This window comes from Apium graveolens, chromosome 2, assembly GCF_009905375.1.
Source record: "Apium graveolens cultivar Ventura chromosome 2, ASM990537v1, whole genome shotgun sequence".
Lineage (NCBI taxonomy): Eukaryota > Viridiplantae > Streptophyta > Magnoliopsida > Apiales > Apiaceae > Apium > Apium graveolens.
Genome location: NC_133648.1, coordinates 125591361 through 125600902, shown reverse-complemented (window position 1 = coordinate 125600902; position 9542 = coordinate 125591361).

Here is a 9542-nt window from a genome sequence, read left to right as displayed (position 1 = left end):
ATAGATGACTGAGTTGCTCGTAGATTTCGGGATCGACACGGGTTGTTCCTACAATCACGGGAAGGATTGCGGAGATGCCGCGAGATTGTAGGGAGCGTGTGGAGCCGATCGAGATTTACGTGACTAATTGGCTGAAGGCCTGACTTTATTGTGGGCTTGGCTACACGGGCTGAAGAGTCCTAACCCTAGCCTACGTGACTTGTTCCCCAAGAACTACGTGAGGCTTGATCCCTATAAATAGGGTACGTAGGCACTTGTATGAGGGATGAGTCGACACTTGACAGAGAATAACAAACCCTATTCTTTCTTAAGGAGTCCACATACAAGCTCAGCCACCACCAAACAACCTTCCTCCGCCCTCAAACACCGTCCTTGATCTTTGTTCCGCCCATTAACCTCCACAACATTGTTATACGAAATTCTCCCTATAACAGTACGCAACGTCAAGCTAATGACGAAAAAGAAGCGCTGCGTGGGAGGCAACCCATGATTTGATGTTACAGGAACCCTTAAAAGTTAATACCTATTTCAAAAACACAAAAAAATGAGAAAAATGGGACTGAAATTTTTCTTTCCCAGTGACCCCTGAGCGGGCTGCCAGAAAAATTTTTAAGTTCATAAAAAATCAAAAAAAAATCAGAAAAATAGAAAAACCAATTTTAGCCCATAAAACCACGATTTGTTCCTACTACCCCATCATTTTATCCCTCAACCCCACTCATAATCTAGTTTTAACCTAATTCACATCCTATATATACATACACCTATCCTACATATCTCCCACAAAACTTCTACACTCAAACTCTCTCCCTCACACAAAAACTCAGTTCTTAAACACTTTTATTCAAGATTCAATGGCACCCAAGAGAGCACGAACTATTGATAGCAGCAGCACAGTCCCTACTGTTGATTCATCGAGGGGTACTGGTGCAAGGCCTCGGTTGAATGACAGAGCTGCGGAGGAGGAGTACACTAGGCTTTTGGGGAAGCCGATTTTGAAGGAGATAGGGTTTTTACCATCGGGGAGGGATGGTGAGTTGCTACCCATGATTGCAGAGAAGGGGTGGATAGCTTTTTGTGAGTCGACCGTAGCAGTGCCGATGAGCGTGGTTCGCGAGTTCTATGTGAATGCAAAGGTCGAGAAGAATGGGTTTTCTGTGGTCCGAGGGCTGACGGTTGATTATCACCCAGCGACGATTCACCGTGTGATTGGACATCGAGAGAGGAAGCTCGAGGAGGAGAACTGGAATGAGAAGACTGCTGAGGATTTCGACTTGGATTTGATTTGTGCTACTCTCTGTAGGTCGGGCACGGTTTGGACCTTCAAGACCGGCACTAATGAGTATCGTCACTTCCCGGCGATCGCTATGAACAGGTATGCCCGTGCATGGAACGTATTTATTTGTGCTAATATTTTGCCTTCTTCGCATGCACACGAGGTCACAATTGAGAGAGCACAGTTGTTGTGGGGAATTCTTAATGAGGAGTACTATGTGGACCTTGGTGAATTTATCTACCAAGGAATTCTGAAGTTTTTGAGGGGAGCTAAGCATATGAACATCCCTTATGCATCCACGGTCACGAAGCTTTGCCGAGCAGTGGGAGTGAACTGGCCGGCTCATGAGCAGTTGCAGTTGTCGGCCGCTCCGATTGATTCTGGGACTCTGAATGGGATGCAGGAGTGGACCGGTGGTTAGCCCGAGGAGCATGGGCTGGGTTATCGTCTTCCAGGAGGGCGTCCAGCACGAGGTGCTACTATGGCTAGGCCTAGGCGTGATGAGGCTGGTTCTTCGAGAGCTCATGAGGGTGCTGGGATGGTTGATACCCAGTATAGGAGGCTTTCACGGCGGATGGATGCCATGTATGAGACGCAGAGCAGGTTTGCTCAGGAGCTCACCCTTGCGTTAGGAACTGCTTTTCGGGGCCTTGGAGCTGATATCCAGTGGCCAGTTTTTGGTGAGGACTCTGCATACCCGTCGCCTGATACTCCACCCACTGAGGGTGATGATGATGATGACTCCGAGTAGGTATACCCTGTGTTCCTTTCTACTACCTTCACTGGGGACAGTGAAGATTTTAAGTTTGGGGGTGGTAGTTAAGGAATATTTTGTGTGAGTCATATAGTTGCATATTCATGATAGTTAGTTCATATAGTTGCATAATTTTTGCCATATAGTTTTTTTTATTTATTTATAGCTTTATTTGTTTATCATGTCATGTAGCTCATGCATACCATGATCCCTTTTGCGATGATTTATCGACTGAATTGTGATGTTGATGCGAGTGTAGTGATAGCATTAAAGTGATATTGAGTCGTGTAGGTTGATATGCATGCTAGAAGGACTTGTATTTTCACTAAGTCTTAGAGAATGCTTAAGGGCTAGATTGTTGTTATGATCTGATTGTTTTCGAGGTTAATCTATTTATTATGCTTAGAATTCGATAATAGGTTCTTAGTGATAAAGGCATGAAAAAGAAAAAAATGGAGTAAAAATGGAATTTGTTGCTAGTTGTGGCTAGGCGTCAAATGGCTAGTTGTCGGCTCGCATGTTATGCGAGTAGTCTAGGGTTGAGCAAGATGGAGCGAAACGCACTTGCTCAGAAATTTTAAAAAAAAAAGAAAAAAAAAGAAAAAAAAAATTGTGTTTATGCATAATTGATCACGAGTGGGCTCTTTGGTATTCGAGTTATTAAGTTCTTAGGGGACTTTGTGCCTAGTGACCTAAGGCTTTTAGAGTTTGGGATCCGCTAACCTAACGCTCGTTACATGGATACCATTGTATAAGTCTTTTGTGGACCTCACTCATTGTACGGTCAAATAAGCATTATTGTCGTGAATAAAAAGCATGATTCCGTAATAAGCTCCAAAATTCTTGTAGTGTTATATGTCACTTTGTGCCTAGAATTTTTATTCTTTGTATAATCATGTGATTGCCTTGATAATAGTTGAGTCATAATAACTGGTCTAGTTCCGAAGCATATCTGTTAAGCATCTGCACACACCACGTTTCTGACTGTATGTTTGTTTGCATGAGTTTATTGATCTTTAGTCGCCTAACTGCATTTGTTGAGATGTTGCAATTTGGTTGGTTTGTTCGTAGTAAGGGGGATCGCTGCATTTTCATATAGATTGCATTCATGCATGTTTTTATTTATTTTTGAGTCTGTGACGCTTGAGGACAAGCATCGATTTAAGTTTGGGAGTGCGATAAGTGGCATTTTATACCACTTAGAACATCTTAAAATGGCTTAAATTGGTGCCTTAAAATCAAGTATTTTGTGTATTTGATGCGTTTTTCTAGTGTTTATGCATTTCAGGGTATTAGTTGTATTTCGGAGGAGTAATCATCAAGAATAAGCCTTGGCATGTGTTCACCATTGCGAGAGGAAAGAAAGGGGCAGATTACGGCGAAGAAATGGAGCAAACTCAAGAAAAATCCAGTAAGGTCCTGAGCGCCCGCTCAGCTATGCTGAGCGGCCGCGCAGGGTCGGAAAATTAAATAATTATTTTTAGACTTCTACTTCTGTTTGGCTTCCAACTTCTATGTAATCTGAGTTTTATGGGACTATTATATAAGTAGATTTGGAGACGTTTTCACGAGGGAGGATCATGGTATTAAGCAAGGAGCGCAGAAGATAAGGAAGAAGATCGTTTTAGCACACAACAACGAAGAGGAAGCATATTTTCTTGTGATTCTTATTTCGTTGTAACGTTGGATGTTAGTTTTCTTACTTTGAACCTATTTACTCTTGTGACGTACTCTGATTTAATATAATTAGTTTAGTTATTATTTCTTGTGTTTGTTTATCATGATTTCATATGAACCCATGATGACGATAAGTGCTATTATGGGCTAATCGTGATCATGGGGTCGCAACGGATTTACTATGGAATTCTTTAGTTAATTGTTTAATACTTTAGTGTGTGATGATTGTATGATATCTAGTATTGGTTGCGCGTATTCGTCTTATGTGCGTCGCGAACATATAAGATAGAGTGTTAATCTCTTGTGAAGTGACGGTGGATCTTGAGATTTAGAACTTGTCATGCTAGCATAGGTTCATGTACGATGTGCATGATTAGTGGGTAACTCTAACAGTTTTATTCGCCCTGTGTAATCAAAAGGAATAACTTGTGCTTAAATCATTGTGTTGTCAATTTCTGTAGACATATAGGAACTCAACATAATTGATGACTATTCAACTTCTATCTTAATTGTGGATGCTTGGTAGAATGGTATTAGTACAATGAAAGTTGGCTTTTATCAGTTTCGTGTTATTCGATTAATATCATCACTGTCACATGCTAAAGGTAATAGCAATAACTATTGAAGGAAGTAGTAATGAAGTTGTGATCTCATGAGTGTTTTAATATTGTTAATTGAAGAGTTATTTAAGTGATAAACTAAGTAATTAATTGTAGTTTATATTTAGTCAACAATTCTAAGTGTTAGTGTCTTAACATTGAGAAGTAATCATACATTGGTGCGTGAGTTTAATTAAACAATAATTAGTCTGAGTCTCTGTGGGAACGAACTAGAAAGTATTCTATATTACTTGCGAACGCGTATACTTGCGTGAATATTAGCGCGTGTTTTCGCCCTAACAATTGTGTTCTGGAATGTCTTATATTTTGTATTATATTTGAGTTTTTGTCATCTTAAAGATGATTGTTTTGAGATTTTAGTATTCAGCCAAACTTTCGCTTATGAATTGGAATAAATTTTAATGTAGACTCATATGAATGTTTTACTCATCTAATCATTTGTTATATGTCATTGTCGTAATCAATGTTTACTTATGACATGTGAATATAATTTTAGATGTTGCTATTACAAATGGGAATAACATACAAAATAAATTATACTCTTTTCCATGTAGATTGGAAGACAATGATGTAATTTGAATATATATAACAACAATGTTCACTTTGATCCAATAATCTTACAAACACTTTCTGCAGAATAATATTGTCACTAATTTATAGTAACGCTGATTAAACATTAACATGCTAACATTCTTCTAATAATATACTGAAATATGAATCATATATAATCATCCACTAATATGCGAATTCTACCAATTGCTTTAATCAACTGATCATCCTAGCCATTCAAATTAGAAAGATGTTCCTTCCACCCATCGCCAAACTTTTGAAAGCCATTCACCATCTCTGCAACGTTTAGTTTCAAGGTTGTCTCATGACCACGTAGGGAGGTGGACGTATCACCTAGGAATCTGAGTGGATTTCCCATATAAGATGGTGGAATTTCTTCACTGCTTTGGGATGATTCTCCACGTTTTTTCCTTGATCCATTCTGCAAAATATCTTCTATATTGCTGTAAAGGAGAGAAATAAAATTATGAAGCCAACGTCCCGAAATTGGTAAGACATGAAAAGAAATAGACATGTAAAAAATACTTTAACTGTTCCTGGATGCCAACCGAACGAGCAAATAAATCAGATTGCCTGCTTTCCATGGATGCATACAACTCTGAGAAGAAAATATTTGCATCTTCTAGATCAGTGTTGAAATCTGCGCAAGTGACAGCCAATTGGTTTAACTCTTCCATTGCCACATTTTTAATCCCTGACCATCGTTTCCTCTTTGCACTGCGTGAATTCATTGTTGACGCTATATAAGAGAAGGTGTAAGAGAGGGTATTTGTGTTAATGTGATTGTACGTGTGAGGTCATGTACCTTTGCCTTATATAAGCATCAAACTTTGATAATTGCCTGTTCTATAATGTGCAGTTAAATAACTGCAAGTCAGTTACCTAAAACTTTGGCAACTGCAAGTCTCCATAACTCTCATCATAAACATTTCTCTGGGAGTGAGTCTTTGAAAACCAACAGACAATACCCAATTCATCATCAAAATACTCCGGCATGTACAAATTTCTGACTAAATGTAAACAGGTTCAAATATGAAACACAAAAAGACGTTTATAAAAAAATGTATGTCGGGAATTCCCTTGAATACTATCACTCAAAGTACCATGACACAAACGCATAAACCATTTGTATCTTATTGATATCATATAAATAAAATATTAATTACTTATGATTTTACATTGAAACTATCATCAATCTTAATTAGTTCTTCACAACATGAAGGAAACATGAAATCTTGAAAGCGGTATGTTCCACAACAATTACGAATGTGATTCATGCATCCCGTGTTAATAACAGAAATCTTAAAGTCTGAAGTATCGCAATTTTCAAAAAGCATAATGTAACCCTCACGTACAATGTACTTCCGTATGAAATGAAAGACCTCATTTTAGTGATGGACTCCTTATAAAACCAGAACAAAATACAAACATACCAGTGCCCTGAACTCTAATGTATGATCTGTAATAACCTTCAAAAACTTGGCAAAATGCTGAACATCATTTGCCTCAGCTGTTAAAATCCAACATGGCAAATAATTTAAAAAATTCAGGTTTTGAATATAAGCTGTCAATGACAAGATACCTCCATAAGTCCCCTCTTTTGGAATGACAGATTCATCAGAAACACATAATTTAAACTTAAGTGGTTCGTCAGTACGCTTGAGAGCAATGGTATCGCCAATTTTAATTTGTATTTCTCAAATGAACCAATTCCACTCATTACTAAAAAGCACTGCATCATGAACACATTTTACATAGACGGGCCATTCTTGATCCTCAAAACAAAATGTAATGACGGCAGACTTTTCACATAAATCAAATTTGTTGCAAATATATGAATTGATAGCCTAGAAGGTACAAAACTATTAGAGACGACACATTAAAAATACCACAATGTTTTACAATAAATATATAAATATGGACATCTATTTTTGTACAAACAAAATATATCTAATTTTTTTTTAGATCCATTTATGCATCAATTTACATTCAACGACCAATGTAACATCAAATTCTTATTATAACAATGACAAAATTATAAGAAAATTGAACAACTTACCTCTTTTTAGAATTAGCATCCCCGATGAAATGCTATGGATTAGTTATAGTAGTGAATGAGGCACTTCAAGCTCTAACCTATAATCAGCTTCAAATTTGAAAGAGAGAGTCTATGAATTGTCAGTGAGTTTTTTCTAATTCAAACTGGAAGAGAGAGTTTGTGAAATGTAAGTGAGTTTTGTACACAATATGCTGATTTACTTTTCCCTTTTGTTTTGAAAATTAATAAAATTAATTTATTTTTGGCTAGCACGCGTAGCGGGCGGGCAAAGGTCCCTGGTTGTATCAGAACTCGATCGAGTTGAAGTGTATTTTTTAATTAGCAGATTTAGAAAGTTTGTTTATTGGATCGATAAGCACATTATATCAATGAAATAAGATATTTATAACAACCTACATCCACATGGATTAATGTGTTCGAGACCTTTATAAGACCAAGTCAATAAATAATATATGTAAACATTGCAAGATTAATTTATTGTGATTTGTCGTGGATTTTACCCGATTTATGAAAAGTACTCGGTATTTTGTCCACATTATCGCACGGTCGGGTAAAGTTACGATGTAGTAATTAACCATTTTCCCCCATATTCCACTTTATTAAAACAAATTACATAATAATATCATACCTTAAACTACATGTATGTAATTTTTTAATACATGTGAATTCAAAAAAAAATTGATATTCTAATTTATATTCTATTAAGAATCAAAAGAAAGATGTTAATATTTTTTACAATAAACAGAATCTAGCAATTAAGTAATTTAAAAAATAAATTGACTTTAATAATTTTAGATAGTACCCTAATTAAAAAAATGTAAATTGTATATTATTCTATATAATTAAAATTGTATATGAATTTAAAAGATTTTGAATAAAACACTGAACTACTTACAATTGTTTAATTTGGTATGAAACAATTTGTGTTATTATAAAATTATTTTCATATTTCAAATTATAATATATGCCTGAAACTTATATACATACTAAAATATATAATTTGATTTTGAATTATGTTATGTTAAAAATAAAAAGTAAATATATTTATCACATAAATTATCGTATTAATTCTTTCATTATAACATCAAAGAATTAGAAATTTAAGTACTAATATTTGTGAATATTTTATCGAATTAAAAAAAGTTTGGCACAAGTTATCAGTATATATGATTAATGAATTTGTATATGATAAAAAAGTTAAAATCATTCACAAAAAAATGATAATGATTAAAATAACGCTACCTTAATCTCTATACTAGAAAATAAAATAATATATAGTGTGACACTAACACTATTCTAAAGTATCTCATATATAAATAATAGATATGTATATATTGTTAAATAGTTTAACAATATTATACTAACAATTCAACACAAGAAATTTTTGAATGGGCTGAGACATCTTCTGCATCATATGCAATAAGTTTTCATCACCTTACACTCATATATATATATGAACTACGCAAATTAAAATAAACAACATATTTGACTTAGAGATCGCGTACAATCAAAATATTTGTTATTACCAGAATCATCAAGCCTGAAAAATGAAGAAGAAGAAGAAGAACTGTAATACAATAAATCATCACTCTAGGGTCTAAATATTCATTGAAGATAACTACTTACAGTGCAATTTTTTATAATTTCAATTAAATTGTTGACTATAATTTATTTATTAATCACAAAAAATTAATATTTAAAAAAATTATATGCCGAATTTTGATATATTTTGCTAGAAAATAGCTCGTGCCTTGCACGGGCTATTATGCTAGTTGATATAGAACACTACAACCTATTGAAGAAAAAGATGTTGATATTTATAAAAGTTTCGAGTTTTCGCCATATATTATAGATTGATCATTTTTTTTTGATGAAACAGTTAATGAGTTAACATTAGTAACAATCGAGAGAATTCTTTAGAGGTTTATTCAAAAGAATCCCTCCAAATATACTAATACTGATAAAGAACTGATACATCTGGATACAAGTTTTCAACTTATTATAGTGGTATCGACCGAAATGATACGAGTCATCAAATCATGATTTATGAAAGTGTAAAAAAATATGGGATGCCATTAAGCTGTTGATGAAAGACACTGTAGAAGTAAAGGAAATGCGGTTGAATGATACGAAACTTTTAAGTCACAACCCGGAAAACTCTACGTTTTTTTAGAAATATACTAAGTTGTTGAGTGAGTAGAAATTATTAGGAAAATTTTATTCACTTCGGGAGAGAAACAGGAAGTTAAGCTTATCTATACCGTTCTATCTAATACATCTATTAGGAAATGACTTGACTTCATATCTATGTCATAAATATTCAAACATTTTTATAATTTATAAGTATTTAATTATTTATTATTAATATAATAATTATTTATTTTAAATCGTAGGTATATCATAAATATTATTTATAATAACCGTTAGACACCACTAATCTGATGGACATGGTCTACCAAGGGTTGGCGAACAGCATATCGAAGCCCTCTGACCGCTTACCCGATATGCACCTCCTGCATATAAATAATGAAATAAGTTATCCATGGCATGGCATGGCATGACATGACATGCATGGGAAGCAAATAA